The sequence below is a fragment of the Ranitomeya imitator genome, chromosome 3 (genome assembly GCF_032444005.1).
Source record: "Ranitomeya imitator isolate aRanImi1 chromosome 3, aRanImi1.pri, whole genome shotgun sequence".
NCBI lineage: Eukaryota > Metazoa > Chordata > Amphibia > Anura > Dendrobatidae > Ranitomeya > Ranitomeya imitator.
The window spans coordinates 696,450,817-696,472,180 of NC_091284.1; the positions used below are offsets into that span (position 1 = coordinate 696,450,817).

A 21,364-nucleotide genomic window follows, 5' to 3' on the forward strand; every position below is an offset into this window, starting at 1 on the left:
AATGAAGCCTTCAAGAACAATTTATCCAATGTCCCAATCACACAGAACCGTTGCATGTGTCACTTTACAATAACTGAATGTCATTACTAAGTGCTCATTTGTATTTTTTCAAGCATTGCATAGATTCTTTAGCACAACTAACTTGTATTTTATATTTTATTTGTATATTAAAATTATTTTTATTATTTTACACTGTTCTCTATTGAATTGATTCTTTATTAGGGACCTTGATGGGAAAAACCAGTAAAAATTCACGTACAAAATAAGAAACAGACTACAAAATCATCCATGAAGTCCTGGATTTACATCTCAGGAGTCTATAAGCACCAATTGGTGCCTAAAGGTGACCATTACATCTTGGCCAAGTGATCACATGTTGTCTTGGGGTCAGGGGAGAAAAATGCTGTCAAACACTTCTGTCAATAGGTTATCTACAAGGAATAACAAAATCAGACTGATGTCATCATTACCAGGCATCTTTTGATGGGGGAGATTAGAGACCCCTCCCCCCCACGAAGTGTAGTGTAATGTGTATGGGAAAATTCAGGTCCCAATTCATCAAGACCGGTTTGAACAACAAGGAGGCAAGTTGGAGTAAAGTGCTCCTTATTCATTTAGAAGCACAAGCATCCTAATGAATCAGACATGTCTTAAAAGTAGCGTGCGCCCAAATATTACTCCAGTCAGGGACTAGAGTAAGATTTTTGGTGTAAGGTACACCAAAGTTCATCATGAATTACATGAGCTGTGGTGTCATGTCTCTATTTAACCCCTGTCCCAGCCGAGGAGCAAAATTTGCATTATTTTTCCAAGCTTTTTACTCCAGAATTCTGGAGTGACCCTTTGATAAATTAGGGCCCTTGATTCTACCCATGAAGTAGACCACATCTTAAGCCATGTAAGGCTTTAAAATGTTTATATGTTCTTCAAAAAGTAGCTTGCATTGTCTGCAGTCTTTCTGTTGGATATCACTCTCTTTTTCCTATTCTCTTAATACAAATATTTTACAAGTGAAACCTACTGTACAATGTATTCATACGTAAATGTGCCTCCAAAATATCTGGATCGGTGATATAGCATTTATTTCTCACTATCCCAGGTAGCTCCGTCAAAATGAGAGAAGCGTGGGAAGATCAGGATTTGGCTAAGCCCACCTGTCTAATTTATGATAGTTTAGAGGCATTAATATTGCCAGAAATGTACTCTAGCCCTTGACTAGAGAAACATTTCTGTCAGAGGCGCACTCCAGTTGTAAGGTGCAGCTAATTCATTAAGTCCCATGCACCTTACTTCAGCCGTCCCGTTCATTAAGACTGGTCATACAAATTGCCAGTCTTAATGAATCAGACCCATAGTGATGAAACACTGATAAACAGAACATTATTTAACTCATTATGGAAATCCATAGTTAAAGGGGTTGTCCCATGAAGAAAGTTCATTTTAATGAATAGATCTTGGAATAATATTAAGTTCCACAATTGGATCTGATTAAATAAAATGTTCCTGTGCTGAGACAATCTTATAAATGTGCCCCTGCTGTGTACTGTGTAATGGCCATGTCTGACTGTACAGGGACATGGTCTGATCATACCACATCTCCTGGGCAGGGGAGGAAGCAAAAGAGTATACAGACATTACAATACAGGATTGCAGGTAATATTTTCTTTGCGGTAAAACATTCTTTAAAAACCGTCAGGGAAATGTTTTATTTCACAAAAAAATCAGCTGTGATCCCCTGCTGTCCTGTCTGTATACTCTTTTGCTTCCTCCTATGCCCAGGAGCTGTGGTATGATCAGACCATGTTCCTGTACGGTCAGACACGGCCATTACACAGGACACAGCAGGGGCACATTTATAAGATTATCTCAGCGCAGGAACATTTTTTTAAACACATCCAATTGTGGAAATTATTATTATTCCAAGATGTATTGACTAAAATCAACATTAAAATTAACTTAGTTCCTGAGAAAACCCATTTAAGTCATTTAGATTTTCTAACACATTGGGTCTCATTTATTAATACTGGTTGTGCATAGCAGTCTTAATGAACAGGACCGCTGGATTAAGGAGTGCCTAATTCATAAAGAGCCCACTCAATGAATTAGACGCATCTTACATTTGGAGTGCTCCCCCACCAGAAATGTTATTCCAGTCAGGAGCTGAAGTACATTTCTGGTGAAACTTACTGCTAAAGCGGTATAAATTGGCATGAATTACGTCAGTCACGCTCTGCCTTACCAGCGCGCCACCCATTTTGCTGAAGCTGGTCAGGACTGGCATAAAAACTACAAAAGTCGCAACATTTTTGCACAACTTTGAGCTCCCTAAGGCTACTTTCTCACTTCCGTCTTTTGTCCTCCGTCGCAATCCGTCGGTTTGGGCAAAAAACGGATCCTGCAAATGTGCTTGCAGGATGCGTTTTTTGCCCATAGACTTGTATTAGCGACGGATCGTGACGGATGGCCACACGTCGCGTCCGTCGTGCGACGGATCCGTCATGTTTTGGCAGACGTGACACACAAAAAAGTTCAATGTAACCTTTTTTTGTGCACCGCATCCGCCATTTTCAACCGCGCAGGCGTGGCCAAAACTCCGCCCCCTCCTCCCCGGACTGCAGAATGGGCAGCGGATGCGTTGAAAAACTGCATTCACTGCCCACGTCGTGCAGTAATTTCACAACGTCCGTCGGTACGTCGGCCCGACGCATTGCGACGGGCCCTTACCGACGGAAGTGTGAAAGTTGCCTAAAATGTTACTACATTCTTGTACTCATAAATTTGTGTCTGAGGCATAAAGCAACTGGCTGAACGTAGCTGATATATCAGGACCCAGGCTGGGTATATGCCTATTTTTATTTTTCAGTGCGGTATTGTAGAGGGCTGGATAGTTGGAAGAACTAGGTTATTTGGTTGCTCATACATTTTGTTAGGGACAGCTTTATTTCAATGTTGCATATGATGAATTACTATTCCCTTCTGCTGTTGCATGAAATATAAATATTACAGTTTTATATGCAATGAATAGGTATTGCATGTTGCAAATACAACATGTATTCAGGTCTATTCAATGAAATTATTGCGTGCTCAATATAGATGGTGTCACAACTATAGGGCGTGACTGCTACAGCCAACTGTCTTGTGCTGACTGCAATGGTACGATTGCTTAGCCCAGTGATTGGCTGCAGTAGTCACATGCTGTAGTCATGACATCATCGCTGCAGCGAGTCAGTCAGCCTCTCATTGGCTGGGGTGGTCTTGTCCGGTAATTGTGATATCAATGCTGCAACCCTCTCAGAGAATGAGTGCAGTGATGGAAAAGCAGCATTTGGGCCAGCATGGGCCAGCCTTTTATGCCAATGATGCCTAGAATGTAAAAAATATATCCTAAAAAAGACATTTAAGTATTCCTAGGTAAATACGCTAAGCTAACGCTTATCTGTGAGAATAAAAGCCTTTTTTTAGTTCTCTGGTTGCTTCAGCAATCAGTATGATGTAATATGTACCTTGTTCCTGTTGTCTCACCTTATCATGGAAAGCCAGCGTGAACAGGACATAGCTGGAAGAGTCTTACAGAAAAATGGATTTTATGTGCGAATATGCAGCTGTACATGCAAAATGCGTGAGGGGTTCTTCTCAGGTTTCCCCTGCCTCCCGTCTTACTGAAGATTGACAGTATGAACCAGCTGACCCGAACTCTGCACTCTCTGATGTTACAGTAGCATCGGAATAGAGCAGAGACATTAATGCCAAATTGTAACATCCGATCAACTTTAGATCATTGCTATTGAAAAGAGCCCGTATGTTCAGCTCATGTTCGGCCACAGTGTTAACCTGCAGCAGTGGACAGAGAGCAGTAAACAATAAGATTAAAAATTAGTGATGAGCGAACATGCTCGGGTAATGTTCAAGTGTTATCTGAGTATCTTGGGCTTGCTCGAATAATATATTCGAGACCCTGCAATTGTATGTTTTGTGGCTGTTAGCCGGGATTGCCCTACAAACAGCTGCTATCATGCAGCTGCGAGGACGCTAACATATGTTATAACACGTTATCCGAGCACATGAACTGGAAACTTCGGGGTTTGTACCGGACACCAAGTATTCAGTACCGAACACTGATATTTTACTGTATGTCAGATTTCCTGTTCAGGTTCGTCAGTCTAATAAAGCTTGTTGAAAGGCTGCAATGCCCAGCCAATCAACAAGGTTTTAGACTGTGGGCACTTCCGGAACCATCACAGCCATGCCACCTTATTTTATCGGCAACATGTGTGTGCGGGGAAGGGATGGCTCTTCTGGAAAAGTAGTGGCGACTGGGATGAAAGTACTGTGGGACAGTCACTGCCATCAGTTTTTTTTTTAACTATCCATCTCCACTATCTGGAATGGCAGCATTTCAAAGGCAAGTAATTTGGAAATACTGTCTGTCATTCAGGACCATGGCTTGTGGGTAGCTTGTGGGGTTATCTCATCTTTCTCTCAAGGGTTTGGCAATGGAAATCTGAACACTTCCATGGAATCGTGTGGAGATGCTCGGTAACATTGGTGGTGGTGGTGTTACATCCTCTCTTTGCAGGAAGGCGGGTGGTCGTGTTGATCGTGAGCTGGAGGAAGAGGCTGAGATTGCAGCAGAAGAAGGAGCAGGAGCAGGCTTAGATCTGTCATGCTTTCTAAGGTATGTCACTAGGATGGCCTACACTCCATTTTAGTCTAGGACATCTAGGTCATTATCTCCCACATCACCTTCCACCCATTACCCACCCCTGCCCTCTTTGCCGGTCTGTACATTGCAGAAAGACACTGTGTTTCGTCTTCCTCTGACATGTGCTGTGGTGGTCCACTGACCATGTACATTAGCTCTATAGCTCTACCATGTACTCATTCTCCAACCTAACAAGTGGTTGGACATAAGTGCACTCATTCCACTTCTGGAGCAGCTGCAGGTGGGTGGGCCACGGAACCTCAGCCAGCGGAGTCATCAAAAAGCCGAAGCGACTGCTGAATGACTTGGGGCTCAGACTGCTTGGCTGTTTTGCAAGAGGGTGAGGTGGTAGCCAGAAGACCAAGGTCCTCAGGTGCCAGCTGTGCACCTTCTGCAGTGGAGCGGGTGGAAGATAAAGTGAAGGAATTGGAGCCACTCTCAACCATCTAATCTAACACTTTTTCAACATGTTATGGCCTCACCATTCATGCAGCAGTATTTGGCCCTATGAAAAGACGTGAAACGGAGGGGAGGGCTGTAGTTGTGGCTTTCAATGATGGCTGCTTTAGCACAACCTGGCCATCCTTCACATGCACACAATGTCCTAGTGGTAGCATACCTTTTTGTCTGCTTTCCTGTCCATCTGGGTGCTCTCTGATTCGCTGGGGGTTTATTTGTTGAGATTGCATATAAAGAGAAACAGTGTCAATTTCCAACTTAAAACAAATGATTTTACTCAGTTCCTTTCTCAGCTGATTCAGTTCACATTTAGGTACAGCACAAGATACTTCACAACACACAACATTTTCTGTCCCTGTGCTGTCCCTCTCTTCTTCAGGAACATCACCAGGTTGCACTGTTGCCCCTGGTACTGCAGCATTCGGTCTGACCAGTCTGACTAACTGTAGGAGTTACCGGTCTGTTTTGCCCCAGACACGCAGGTGTCTTCCTAAGTAGCTGAACACGATCATGACAAAGTTGCCCTGTATTCCTCTGCTTCACCGTTAATCATTACTCCTAGGCCCTGGACGAGCTGGGCTCCTTGACTTGAGAAACGTTACATGGCCCAACTGCCCTGTACGGGCTCTGAGGCCTTTCTGACTAAATGCAGGAAGCTCTTTATACCTTACACAATTGTCCCCTCCTAATTAACTAGTTCCTATCCTACTGATATCTTACATTATTGTGCCCCCCTCTAGTGAGCCAATCTGAATACTACACTTTCCCTAGGCAATAACATTAATACATGGCATTAGCAATCTTACAGTGCACACAACATTTGACAGTCATACACCATATAGCAGTATTATGCAGTCCACAGCATAATGTATTAAATATACCAGCTTGTCAGTGACTTAAAAACACGGGCGAGTGAGTGGGGCACAAGCTAGTCCTTGTACCTCCTTACAGAGGCATAACATCCTGTTGCCTGTGTGCACAGAGAAAGGTTTTGTATTTGGGCCCATACCAGGTACAGAATGACCACATCCTCTCCCAGCAGCAGCTACACCAGCACCACCACAGCCATGTTCACATCCTCTATTTTATTTATTTTTGGAAGTGGTTTTTCTGCAAACTACTCGCAAAGAGTTGGCAGAAGGGTAGATTTATTATTTTGCCACACTACTCATATAGACATAGCAGTACAGTAAAATTATTTGTTTGGCCTACAAATGGCAAAGAGATGGCTGCAGGGATAATAACCTTTTTTACCCAAAATGCCAAAGACATGATTGCAGAGTACAATTATTTATTTGCCACACTACTCATATAGACACAGCGGTACAGTAAAATTATTTGTTTGACCTACAAATGGCAAAAAGATGGCTGCTGATATTTACTTGCCACTACTAGAAAAGACACAGCGGTACAGAAAAATTATTTGTTTTGCCACAAAAGGCAAAGAGACGGCTGCTGTTGAGTAGTATTTATCACGCTGCTAGAAAAGACGCAGCAGTACAGTAAAATTATTTGTTTGGCCTACAAATAATAATAATAATAATCTTTATTTATATAGCGCCAACATATTCCGCAGCGTTTTACAAATAGCAAAGGGATGGCTGCAGAGTTTAATAACTTTTTTTTTACCAAAAATGACAAAGACACGACTGCAGAGTATGATTATTTATTTACCACACTACTTGTATGGAGACACAGTGCTACAATAAAAATTTTTATTTGGCCTACAAATGGCAAAGAAATGGCTGTTGCTGAGATGTATTTATTTACCACACCACTAAAAAAGTCACAACAATACAGAAAAATGATTTGTTTGATCTACAAATGCCAGAGAGATGGCTGCTGCTGAGATATATTTAATTGCCAAACTACTGAAAAAGACACATCGGTACAGTAAAATTATATGTTTAGGCTGCAAATGGGAAAGAAATGGCTGCAGAATTAAACAAAGACACGACCACAGAGTACAATTACATATTTGCCAGGCTATTCATATAGACATACAGTGGGGCAAAAAAGTATTTAGTCAGTCAGCAATAGTGCAAGTTCCACCACTTAAAAAGATGAGAGGCGTCTGTAATTTACATCATAGGTAGACCTCAACTATGGGAGACAAACTGAGAAAAAAAAATCCAGAAAATCACATTGTCTGTTTTTTTAACATTTTATTTGCATATTATGGTGGAAAATAAGTATTTGGTCAGAAACAAACAACAAGATTTCTGGCTCTCACAGACCTGTAACTTCTTCTTTAAGAGTCTCCTTTTTCCTTCACTCATTACCTGTAGTAATGACACCTGTTTAAACTTGTTATCAGTATAAAAAGACACCTATGCACACCCACAAACAGTCTGACTCCAAACTCCACTATGGTGAAGACCAAAGAGCTGTAAAAGGACACCAGAAACAAAATTGTAGCCCTGCACCAGGCTGGGAAGACTGAATCTGCAATAGCCAACCAGCTTGGAGTGAAGAAATCAACAGTGGGAGCAATAATTAGAAAATGGAAGACATACAAGACCATTGATAATCTCCCTCGATCTGGGGCTCCACGCAAAATCCCACCCCGTGGGGTCAGAATGATCACAAGAACGGTGAGCAAAAATCCCAGAACCACGCGGGGGGACCTAGTGAATGAACTGCAGAGAGCTGAGACCAATGTAACAAGGCCTACCATAAGTAACACACTACGCCACCATGGACTCAGATCCTCCAGTGCCAGACGTGTCCCACTGCTTAAGCCAGTACATGACCGGGCCCGTCTGAAGTTTGCTAGAGAGCATTTGGATGATCCAGAGGAGTTTTGGGAGAATGTCCTATGGTCTGATGAAATCAAACTGGAACTGTTTGGTAGAAACACAACTTGTCGTGTTTGGAGGAAAAAGAATACTGAGTTGCATCCATCAAACACCATACCTACTGTAAAGCATGGTGGTGGAAACATCATGCTTTGGGGCTGTTTCTCTGCAAAGGGGCCAGGACGACTGATCCGGGTACATGAAAGAATGAATGGGGCCATGTATCGTGAGATTTTGAGTGCAAACCTCCTTCCATCAGCAAGGGCATTGAAGATGAAACGTGGCTGGGTCTTTCAACATGACAATGATCCAAAGCACACCGCCAGGGCAACGAAGGAGTGGCTTCGTAAGAAGCATTTCAAGGTCCTGGAGTGGCCTAGCCAGTCTCCAGATCTCAACCCTATAGAAAACCTTTGGAGGGAGTTGAAAGTCCGTGTTGCCAAGCGAAAAGCCAAAAACATCACTGCTCTAGAGGAGATCTGCATGGAGGAATGGGCCAACATACCAACAACAGTGTGTGGCAACCTTGTGAAGACTTACAGAAAACGTTTGACCTCTGTCAATGCCAACAAAGGATATATTACAAAGTATTGAGATGAAATTTTGTTTCTGACCAAATACTTATTTTCCACCATAATATGCAAATAAAATGTTAAAAAAACAGACAATGTGATTTTCTGGATTTTTTTTCTCAGTTTGTCTCCCATAGTTGAGGTCTACCTATGATGTAAATTACAGACGCCTCTCATCTTTTTAAGTGGTGGAACTTGCACTATTGCTGACTGACTAAATACTTTTTTGCCCCACTGTAACATTACAGTAAAATTATTTGTTTGGCTTAGAAGTGGCAAAAAGACGAATGATGATATTTATTTGCCACACTACTAGAAAAGACACAACGTTACATAGAACTTATTTATTTGGTCTACAAATGACAAAGACCCCCATTAAGAAGAAGCTAACGCGTGTCGGGGCGCCATCTGCAGCCAGGTTATGTATATCTCTCTAATTTAGAACTCTTTCTCTCCTCTCTATCACTATTTAGCTGTTGAATAGCACCGTGCACCTTAAATATGAATGCTGCATTGACTACATCTTGGTTTCAATACTATATACTACTGCATTCAGTAGTGGGCAGAAAAAAGCACCACAAAGCCGACCATAAGTCCAATCCAATATAATTTTATTAATATAATGTTCTGATAAAAAAAAGAGTACAGAAGGAGGGAAAACCAATACAGATATAAATTATGGTCCACATTGCCTCTATCTAAATGGTCCCCCTGACGAAGGAAATTATACCGAAACGTGCGTCGGGGCGCGTGTGCACACAGATACTCACCCTCAAAGGTACCCTGTATATTCAGATTATTCATATTAGTATTACTAGTTTTGTGTTGATTGAGCACGGTTTAGGATATCTGTGCCTTACCAGCATAGGTATTCCCTTCCCCCTTTTCTTTTGCTGCTGTGGCACTTATGCACTTTATTTACCTTTAGGCACTGCCTTTATACAGCGTTTTTTTATATTTGGTCTACTTTGTGATAGATATATCGTATTTTTTAAGGAAAAATCATTTTTTCACTTCTTCACTTTTGCACGCCCAGGTATTATTTATTTTTTATTCCTAGCATATGGTTTATATAAAATATCATGTTCTTCTATATAATTATATATTGTACCTTTGATTAGTTGTCTTGTGTTGCACTCTTCTTTTTAATTTTTGTACATTTTTTGTAATTTGACTCACTGCTTCTCAAATAAAGACATATTTATATGAATTCCTTGTCTGTAGCTTTCTCTCTCCTTTAGTTCCTATTTCTGGGTTCTGGCTTTACTCTATATGGTATTGGAAAATAAAAAGAACAAGGACGCATACCCAGGATAAAATATGCTGTAAATGTAGCTGGATGAAACACAGAAGTGTGTGTAAGGACAAAAAGGGATCACAGACCCATGATTATCAAATCACGTGGACAAAGAAATCTAAGTGAGTATAACAGTTGTTGCCTTGGTGCCCTGGTGTGACCAGTGAATAAAAAATATTTAAAAAAATGGTAACAAAGCCATCAGCAAATATATTTAGTGTGTAAAACAAACATAGTGCCAACGAAAAAAAGGGGCAACCATTATCCTTTTAGAAATAACAAGTGAAATACACAATCACAGGGTAACACCAGATAATAGGCATTATAGTGGAAGAAAAGCAATTGGTCACAGTGGAATAGGGAGGGTATTGATGTCAATATAGATAATCACTCACAGTAAGTATGTAGACCCCTGGCTCCTGGATGGCGTCCTCCCCAAAGCGCGTTTTGGCTCTTTGCGTTCGTCAGCCCCTGACCACCCATTCCCTACCCAGGAATGCTCGTTTATCAATTATCAGCCTCTATGAATAAGGCCTCATTCAGGAGTCCATTTTACACATACATTTTACACATACGTGTCCTATTCCTGGTTTTCACTAGAGATGGGCGGATCGATTCTCAGGTCTCTGATCCATCGTTTAGGTCAGTAGTCTAGCAAATCTCTTACCTCCTGGCTGGTGCAACATCATTATTGCACCTTGTCAAACAGATGACATCACATCAATCTGGCTAATCAAAAGCCATGCTGGGGATCTGATAAGGTAAGAGATTTGAGAGCCGCCCTTCAAGTGGCAACTAGTGATCCTGCCAATAGACCGGAGCAGGGTCGGCTCCAGGTTTTTGTGTGCCCTGGGCAAAAAAGTCTCAGTGGGCCCCTTCAAAACATACGATTATTGATGCACAGATACGGCAGAGAAATATAGGTATAAAACATAAGGCCCCGACAGCCCCCTCATTCTCAACATATGCAGACATGCACACACACAATACGCAGACTGCACACACACAGTACGCAAATATGCACGCACACGGTACACAAACATGCATGCACACAGTATGCAAACATGCACACACACAGTATGCACACATGCACACACACAGTATGCACACATGCACACACAGCATGCAAACATGCACACACACAGTACGCAAGAATGCATGTTCAGAAATCAATATTTTGTGGAATAGCCATGATGTTTAATCACAGCTTTCATACGTCTTGGCATGCTTTCCTCCAGTCTTTCACACTGCTTCTGGCGCAAAAATGTAAGCAGTTCTTCTATGTTTGATGGCTTGTGACTATCCATCATCCTCTTGATTACATTCCAGATGTTTTCAATGGGGTTCAGGTCTGGAGATTGGGCTGCCCATGACAGGGTTTTGATGTGGTGTCTATTAATTTTTGCCAGAGCTGCATACTTATTTAAAGAATAATTCACATAAACACATATTATCACAAATACAGTGGGTATGGAAAGTATTCAGAACCCTTTACATTTTTCACTCTTTGGTTCATTACAGCCGTTTGGTTAATTCAAAAAAGTTATTTTTTTTTTACTCATTAGTGTACACTCATTACTTTTACTCATTAGTGTACACTGCACCCCATCTTGACTGAAAAAAAACAGAACTGGAGAGGATATACAAGGAAGAATGGCAAAGGATCCCCAAATCCAGGTGTGAAAAACTTGTTGCATCATTCCCAAGAAGACTCATGGCTGTACTAGCTCAAAAGGGTGCTTCTGCTCAATACTGAATACTTATGGCCTCGTGATATTTCAGTTTTTCTTTTTTAGTAAATTTGCAAAAATTTCTACATTTTTTTTTTTCAGTCAAGATGGGGTGCAGAGTGTACTTTAATGAGAACAAAATGAACTTTTTTGAATTTACCAAATGGCTGCAATGAAACAAAGAGTGAAAAATTTAAAGGGGTCTGAATAATTTCCGTACCCACTGTATATACACAGTCATACACACCAACATACATATATACTGTACACATCACACATTCACGCACACAGACATACAGACACCTTAGAAATATTTTTTAATATGTTGAAGCACATATGAAGGAGACCAACTTGGAGTCCTAACATTTCCAAAAATGAGGGGCAGACACCAGGAAAAGTAGCATCAATTGACCCACAGTAGAAATTATATAGTGGTGCAGCATAAATGGATGGGACAGGGCCTGGCTCAGCATTTCAAGCCTAAAAATTGATCAGTAATATTTGGATGAGTGACAGGCATAGGCCTGGTGCTCTAAGACTCCTTCCACTACAGGCAACCCACCAGATGGAGACCCAACTTGGAGTCTCCACATTTAAAAAAACTATTGGCACAGACCACTAAAGTGGCATCAATTTTCACAGAGTAGAAATAGTACGATAGGGCTCTGACACCCCTTCCACTACAGTCAACTCAACAAATGGAGACCCAACTCAAAGTCTCCACATTTAAAAAAATTATTTCTGCACACCACTAGAGATGAATGAACCTTTCAAGGTTCAGTTTGGTTCACCAAACATTCCGACTTTCGCCGAACATGTTCACCGAACAGTTAGATGAATGTACCCAAACCCTATTAAATTCAATGGAAGGACAAACCAAATGTATACACAATACCTTAAGGGGTGATAAAAAGCTTCCCAAACAGCTAAAATTAGGGACAGACACCATGAAAAGTGAATTTTGCTAATGGCACAGCAGCAGTCAGCCATGGGCCTTGCATGAGGTATCAGGGTCTGGGCCAGCATTTACAGCTTTGAATTGAAGTTTCAATGAAGACCTGGTGGTTAAGGGAGCAGTGTAAGCTTTCTTTACCGGGAGCCCAGATACCTCATGCAATAGCTACATTTTTTTCCCAGCCACACTTAGATGGCACAAACATCAATTTCATAAAGTATTATTGGTGGGAAAATGAAAGGATAGTAACACAGGTAGTTGAATGAAAGTAAGTGCAGGCCTGCCTGTCTGGAAGCCCTGCTTCTACAGGCGACACACATGAAGGAAACCCAACTTGGATTCTCCACATTTCAAACAATTATTGTCACACACCATTAAAGTGGCATCAATTTCCACAGAGTAGAAACAATCTAAATCTGATGAACAATCAGGGATGAATAAGGACTGCGTTCCTTCGAAACGCGTCGGTTGTCTGCTTGGTCCCAGTGTTGCTCCACACTTTTTGTGACGTCACACAGTGAGCGCTCCATTTTTTTTTCTCTTTTCCCTCACTGTTTCCAGGGACGCCACGGGGCGTTCCTGGTTTCCACGCCGACTCACCGCCTTCCTGTTTGGCTGCTGCCACCTGGCGCTGGCTTCCTCGCCCAGTACTTGTTCCTCAGGATCAGCATCTCATGTGCTGGACTCACTTTCCAGGCGCACGGATCCTTGGTACCTCTGGCACTACGTTTATCATCAGACCTCGGTGAGTCAGACTCGTATTGGTTAGTGCCCACACCTCTGGTACAACGTTGTGCTCAGCATAGTATTTATCACAGTGCACTTATCCTTTCAATGACATTATAGTCTATGCGGCTTCATTCGAGGAACCCCTGCAGTGCTTAGAACAAGTGTTGGCCCGCCTTCAGAGACACGGACTGAAAATGAAGACCCAAAAATGCCATTTATTTCGCACCCAGATTGAGTACTTGGGCCATGTCATTACTGCTGAAGGAGTAGAGCCCTCCAGAGAAAAGATTGCTGTGATTCAATACTGACCCACTCCAGAGACCATAAAGGATGTTCGGCATTACTGGGACTGACCTGATATTACAGGCGCTTTGTGAAGAACTTTGCTAGATGGGCAAAGCCTTTGCTGGAGCTGATGAAAAAGGTACCTTCAGGTGCAAAGAACTGGAAAATCTGCTGGAAGGAGTCCCAAGAAGAGGCCTTTCAGGATCTAAAGAGATCACTCACAGAAGCGCCTGTCTTGGCTTATGCAGATTTCTTACAACCGTTTATTCTCCAGACCGACGGGAGTCTGCTGGGACTTGAAGCTGTATTGTCGCAGATACAGGACAGAAAAGAGATGCGAAGATGAAGAAATCCCAAAGTTTCTGAAACCCGCCAGGATAGTGGTGGCAAGGCAGGAGCAAATACACACCCCGGCCCAGGAAGGCGTACTAGGACGATTCCGGGTTGAGTGGGTTCAACTTCAACAGGAAGATAGTGAACTGGCATTGATGAGACAGTGTGTGACTGCTCAAAGACTCCCCAGCTCAGTAGGAAGAAGTACTTTGTCTCCAGAGGTGTTATGAATCCTTCGGCAGTGGGAATAGCTTTGGATGAAGAATGGCCTACTGCACCGGAAAGCACAATTGCGGACTGAGCTGAGTGCGACTTGGCAAGCAATAATCCCAACAGCGTTGCTATCCTAGAATGCCATTACTGCACATGAACAAGGGCTCACTTTGGTCCAGAAAAGAACTTCCAATGGTTTCAACGGTTCATTTACCATTCCCAGTTGAAGACAAAAGTGGAAGAAGCCTGTCAAACGTGTCGAACATGTGAATTGACTAAGCCGCAAGGAGCAGAGAGTTCCCGTCCAGTCCATTGTAACCTCCGCTCCTCTAGAACTCTTGACAATGGACTATCTGACCATTGGCCCAGCCCATCAGGGCTATGAGCATTACTTTGTGATGGTGGATCACTTTACAATGTTTGCTGTGGTGACTCCAACTCGAGACCAGACGCAGAGTCCACTGCATACGCAATCTGCAAGAACTTCATCCAACCCTATGGGTGTCCAAAGAGGATTCATTCTCATCAGGGAGCCTGTTTTTAGGAAGAGTCATGGATGAGCTACATGGCCTATATCAGATTGACAAGTCTCGTACTACTCCATACCACCCTCAGGGTAATGGCGCCTGCGAATGATTTAATCATACGCTAATTCATATCATATGCTAAGAACTTTAGAAGAAAAGTGAAAGGCCCGGTGGCCTGAATATGTTCCTGAACTGTAGTGGATATATAATAATCGAGTACACCAAACCACAGGGTATACGCCTTACTTCCTCCTGTTTGGTCAAGATGGAAAGGGAATATCTGAGGTGGCATTGGACCCAGAAGAGGACTACCAGCGGATGGGGTGTCCTCCTGGGTTCGGAAACATTGACATCACCTACAAACCTTACATTGATTGATTCAGACTAGACGGCAGGAGCTACATTATGCAGAGAAGACCCCATCCGAAACAACAGAGTTTCAAATTGAAGACCGTGTCTTAATGCGGGAGAAGCATCCTTGGGACAAGCAGGAAAACCATTAGGAGAAAGACCTGTATCCGGTAAAGCGAAGAGTCAGTCTTGAGGGACCCGTGTATGAAGTCCAGCCTGAGAGAAAGGAGGATGCCTCCACTCGAACTCTCCACCGGAATATGCTCTGACTCTGCTTATCTAAAAACCCTGTACGAGTAGAAGAGAAGCCCGAGGCTCCCGAAATGATCCAAACATTGGTAGTATAAGAGGACAAAGAAGGGCTGAGAGTTGAGCTCCGAGGGTTTTGAGAGGTTAGAATCAGAGATTACAGTCTCACCCGTGGCTCTGCCCTCACAGCCAGATTCAGTCCCAAAAGAGAGCTCCACTACTTTTCCTGATCTGATACGCTCCTAAAGAACAACAGCTGGCAAATCCCCAATCACTATGAACAAGAAAATTTCATCTGGCAACAATCTACACAGAAGAAGAAGAGACAGTCACACACTCTTCAAAGAGTCTCGCCAGTGAAATGGCGAGGAAAAAGAGTGGGGAAGTGTAGGGAGGAGAGAGAGACTAACTGTCCCTATTGCATGTCTGGGCCGGAACTGTCAGGGCTGTCACCATTATTTCAGGGGGAAGAGATTTCTGACCGGAGCAGTTCAGGACACCTGACTGACGGAGGCAGGTGTGACTTAAAGCATGGTGTGCGCGCGAAGACAGGGCTTTTGGTGGGGAACCAGCCTCTCGACTTACTTACGCCAGCTATCCATGCCTTCTCACGGATAGCTGAATCGTAACGTTAAAAAAAATATTTTTAGTGTGGATGAGGCCTGTATTATCTAGAAGATTTTCCGTGGCATTGGAATGCCCTCTTTCCTACATTTGCTACTGATAAGGTGCGGGTTTACCTCGGAAATAAGGCTGACGTATCGTTACATGTACATGAACTGATCAGGAAAAGGACCATGACGTCGGCGGGAATGGGATCAGACAACAGGATCAATAACAGGGTGGCTATGGGAGGTATGAGATACAGGATCCAGCCTACAGAGATTACTCATTTCCCCAACACCATTACCAGAGAGCGTTGATGCTCGTCAGAAGATAGGTTCAACAGATGCACGTCTCAAGCTAGGCATAAAAGATGGTAATGAGAAATTGGATGCCAAAGATGCACATAATCCTGAAGATAGGCTCAAAACAATTTCAAACTGAGATCTCCCCCTCTGTAACACATTATTAACATGAAAAAATATTTTTAGAGTGGATGAGACCTGAACAATCTAGATGTTTATCCGTGGCATTGAAATGCCCTCTTTCCTACAGTTGCTGATGGTAAGGTACAGGTTTGCCACAGAAATATGGCCGACGTGTCGTTACATCAACTGATCAGGAAAAGGGCCATGATGACGGCAGGAATGGGATCAGACAGCAGGATCAATAACAGTGTGGCCATGGGAGGTACGAGATCCAGGATCCAGCCTACAACAATTACTCATTTGTGGAAACAGGAACACATGGGCTACTTGCACAGTGAACAAGTCTGAAGGAACATGTTCACACACCACCAAAAAACTTGAAGACGCAAAAAAGCATAGTAGAACCAAAAACACTCAGTTTCAAAAAATCACAGTAATCCGCAAGTGCTAGTAAAAAAATGTAAAAAACAGGGTATTTGGTTGATACGTTTTTTGCAAAAAATGTATGCTAAGCTGCTCCACCAATCGTCAAGGTATACCCGTATCAGAGCAGTCCTAACTGATGTATGCAATCCCTATCTGATGTATTTAAAAACCTGATCATCTGTATATTACCTGTGTGAACAGGGTTCAGAGAGGAAAAGTCCATGTGGACATGCTGAGTGGAACAGCTTTTGTGCAGATAGCCCAAGAGGAGTCATGGGTAACTCTCTAGTCTTGTAGACACAAGAGAACAATTATGGAAACAGGAACACATGGGCTACTTGCACAGTGAACAATTAGTCATTTACCCAACACCAATTACCAGAGAGTAGAGAGTATTTGATGCTCGTCAGAAGATGGGTGTAACATATGTCGCATCTCAAGCTAGGAATAAAAGATGCCCATGAGACATTGGATGCCAAAGATGCACATAATCTAGAAGATAGGCTAAAAACAATTTCAAACTCAGATCTCATCTGCTGAATCACGTTTGTAAAAAAAATAAAATTAATTTTAATGTGCAACAGCTCTGCACACAGAACAATTTCAATGCCACTAAATGAAAAGGTTGGATATAGTGGGCTGTGTTATGATCTGGTGGCCTAGGAGCAGCATGAGACGGACTCTGGAGAAGGTGGTCCCTGTACTGACCGCAAACCCTGAACCTAGCAGCGCAACTAGCCCTTATCCGGCTGAATAGGTACAATTGTAACTATTCCGTTTTAAAATTGCAATAACTTTTTTTTTAAAAGACGTAGAGGGCTGAAATTTCGTGACATCTCTACATTTTTGGTCCAGAATATATTGGCCAAATTTCAATAAAATATCTCCACCCGCTTCCGAGATAAGGGGTCGAGATCTTTTTGCATCCATAACAAGCTGCATAGGTACAAATGTACCTCATATATTTTGAATGAAGATAATGCAAGGGAAAAAGCATAAATTTTTTTTTAATGATAATGCTATTTAACTATTATAAACAAGTAAAAAACTGTTCATTTACATTATAAAAGAAAATGTAAGAAACTTTTTTTTATTGATTTTCTTTGCAAGTAATGCATGTTGGCTTTGCTACAGAGTGTTCATCGCAAATGGGTTTCACACAAACCACACAAGACTTTCTAGTCTTGCGTTGTTTTCGCCTCAGGTCTCTGCAGACATAGCAACTACCAACAACAGGGGAGGGTCCACGACTACCATGAGGTATTTTGGGGCCAGCTGCTGGCTGCGATGCTACCACAATGCATCGTCCAAGCACCATTTTTACTGCACCTCGAAGAAAATGGTTTCTCATTATCATTTTGTTTGTACTACGATCTTCAATTGCAATCATACACAGCTGATTTGCGAGATCTTTCAGGAACTTTCTTCGTTGATCCTTTGCCCTGAAGCTTGGATTGTGTTCTCTGTAGATGATGTAGGATGCTAACCCACTGACATCAATCATATTGTAGAAAAATGCCAAAGTCCAACGTGATGTTCGTCGTTTCACAGTGTACTCTCCCAACATTTTATCCATAACATCAACGCCACCTTTTGTTATGTTGTAGTATTTTATTATCTCTGGCTTGGCTGCTAGTGTCTCTTCAACTTCTCCCGTCATGTGCATAGATGATAGAAGCACGACTGATTTGTTCTTCTTTGGTACATATGAACAGACTGTTGCATCATGATTGTAGGCAAAATTTGTCGAGTATACAGGCCTTTCTTTGGCAGGCTGCATGTTGTTAGGTAGGAACCTTTTGTTTTTTCTCACTGTACCAACTAGTGTCATGTTCCAGGAGTTCAATACCTTAGCTAGTTCCATGGTTGTAAAGAAGTTATCGGTGGTGACATTTCTTCCAGAGCCTTTATACGAGCTCACTAGGTCCAATACTGTTCGTTCTCCAATGTTTACTTGTCGAGGACCATCAGTTGGTTTCCCAGTGTAGAGCTGACCTTGTAAAGGGTAGGCATTTGATGAGTCACAAGCCCAGAAAATCTTTATGCCATATTAAGCTGGTTTTGAAGGTATATACTGGGTAAATTTAGTATGACCTCTAAATGGAAATAATTGCTCGTCGACGGTGATACAATGATATGGCTTGTAGGCTCTCTCCAGATTACTGTTCAGCATTGTCCAGATGTCCCGTATTGGTGCAGCTTTATCTGTTTGCACACGTTCTGCACGTGTATTTTCGTTGTCAAACCTGATAAATCTGAGTATCATCTTGAAGCGGTCACGAGACATGGCTGCACGTATAAGAGGCAGAGCAGCAACATTCCACATTTCCTCCAGATTCTCTTTGTTGGCTCTGTGCACACCAGCAGCAATCAGTATGCCCAAAAATGCATGAAGTTCAGTTTCAGTAAATTGCTTGAATGTTTTTTGTGGTGGCCGTTTGGAAGAATCAGGAAAACGTTGTACCAGTTCGTTGTTGTAAGCATCACAAACTCTCTTGGCCTTTCGATTCGTTTCCCGTAATATGATGTCACACATCTCGGGAGTCATGATGGACTTGAATAGCTCTTTTGCTGTATATAGGTTGCTGATTGCTGCAGGGCCACCTCTTTGTCGTAGGACATTACGAGATTTTGTTTGTGCATTTGGCAGTGGATTACTGCACCATTGAGTTTCATCCTTAGCAGTCCAAATGTCGCCTGCACTTTGAGGCACAGAATCATCCTCAACACTTTCGTCTGATTCGTATTCATTTTCATGCTCTATGACCATTTCTTGTTCAATGTCTGAATCTTCTTCAGTAACATCCACTTGTGGTACATAGTTTTCATCATCAGATGGAACATATGGTTCATCCTCATGCTCAGAATCAGATTCTTCTAGCATTCGCATTATTTCGTCAGACGTAAATCTGTAAATATGAAAAAATGTAAAATAAATAATTTTCCGAAATACTACATTATTGGCTTTTCACAAAATTATACTAACCTGCAAACACGTTTTCTTGGATTATGGCGGAAACTAGATCCAGCATTACTATCACTCATGATGACTTGCTAGATGAATTTTGGCTTCGTATTTTGTGCTGAATATAAATAAAACATCGTAAAACAATATGTAGATACTAATTATTATCCATTTTTCGTATAAAAATTATACCTATAGTGATAAGTTTCATACAAAATATATGTAAGCCAAGTCCAGGCTGAAAGACAATTTGACTGTTCTGTCCCCACATAATGAGAATAAAGGTATAACTGGCTGTTAGATGCTGTGAGACATTCCTACCTTCGTTTCCAAGAAATTGAAGACTTCACAAGCCTAGAAATGTGTGCTCACAGCAATGAGATGAACAGCAAAATGGCTAATGAGAGGAGGGAGGCAGGAAGACAAGTAGAAGCCACTCCCAGTTTGAATTAACTTAATTGACAGCAACATAAGTGACCAGTAACAACACTGAACAATAGATATCAGCATAACATTTGTAGCTGAATGAACTTTAGTTTCTGAAACCAAGTAAAGTCTTCCCACAGTGGAGGTATATGTGAAGGTACAATTGTACCTATGCAGCCTGTTAAGGTTGTAAAATTATGCAGCCTGACAAGGGCTAGAAGTAGCCGTGGGGGGTACCTAACACTCCCTAGACCCCTCGACACAGCCTAAGAACTAACTTCCCCTAATGACAGAAACAGGAAACCTATCTTGCCTCAGAGAAAATCCCCAAAGGATAGATAGCCCCCCACAAATATTGACTGTGAGAGGAGAGGGAAATAACATACGCAGACGTGAATTCAGAATTTAGCATAGGAGGCCATACTAGCTAAAAAGAAAGAATAGAACAGAGTACTATGCGGTCAGTATTAAAACACTAGAAAATATCCACCACAGAAAATACAAATCACCACATCTGACTAAAGACATGGAGGGTATATCTGCATCTCCAGAGACACAGCTTGGCTGCAAAAAATCCTTCACAGACAAAGCTGGACAAGACAAAACATGAAAATGCACAGAACTATAAGGTCCACAGCAGGTGGACAGCGAAAACAAAGCCAGGACTTATCTTTGAAGAAAAGTACAGCAAACAGGAGAGACCAGAAGGGAAGTGAATCCTCCAAAAACAATGGCCAACTGGCACTGACTAAAGGATCAAGCAGGACTAAATAGCTGAGTCCAAATTGAACACACCTGATGAATGCTGCGATCCACAGACAGCAGCACTACCACTCATAACCACCGGAGGGAGCCCAAGAGCAGAATTCACAACAGTACCCCCCCTTGAGGAGGCATCACCAAACCCTCACCAGAGCCCCACGGCCGATCAGGACGAGCCAAATGAAAAGCACAAACCAAATCGGTAGCGTGGACATCGGAGGCAACAACCCAAGAATTATCCTCCTGGCCATAACCCTTCCATTTGACCAGATACTGAAGCTTCCGCCTCGAAAAACAAGAATACAAAATCTTCTCAACCACATACTCCAACTCCCCATCAATCAACACCGGAGCCGGAGGATCAACAGAGGGAACAACGGGCACCACATACTTCCACAACAAAGATCTATGGAAAACATTATGGATGGAAAAAGAGGCCGGAAGGGCCAAATGAAAAGACACTGGATTGATAATCTCAGAAATCCTATAAGGACCAATAAACCGAGGATTGAACTTAGGGCAAGAAACCTTCATAGGAACATGACGGGAAAGCA

The 21,364-nt window shown here is 42.3% G+C and overlaps 1 long non-coding RNA gene across 1 annotated transcript in view; it reads right to left on the reverse strand.

Moving 5' to 3' along the window:
- LOC138672277 (uncharacterized) overlaps positions 1-21,364 on the reverse strand; it is a 377,605-nt gene that overhangs the window by 135,398 nt on the left and 220,843 nt on the right. The window lies entirely within an intron of this gene.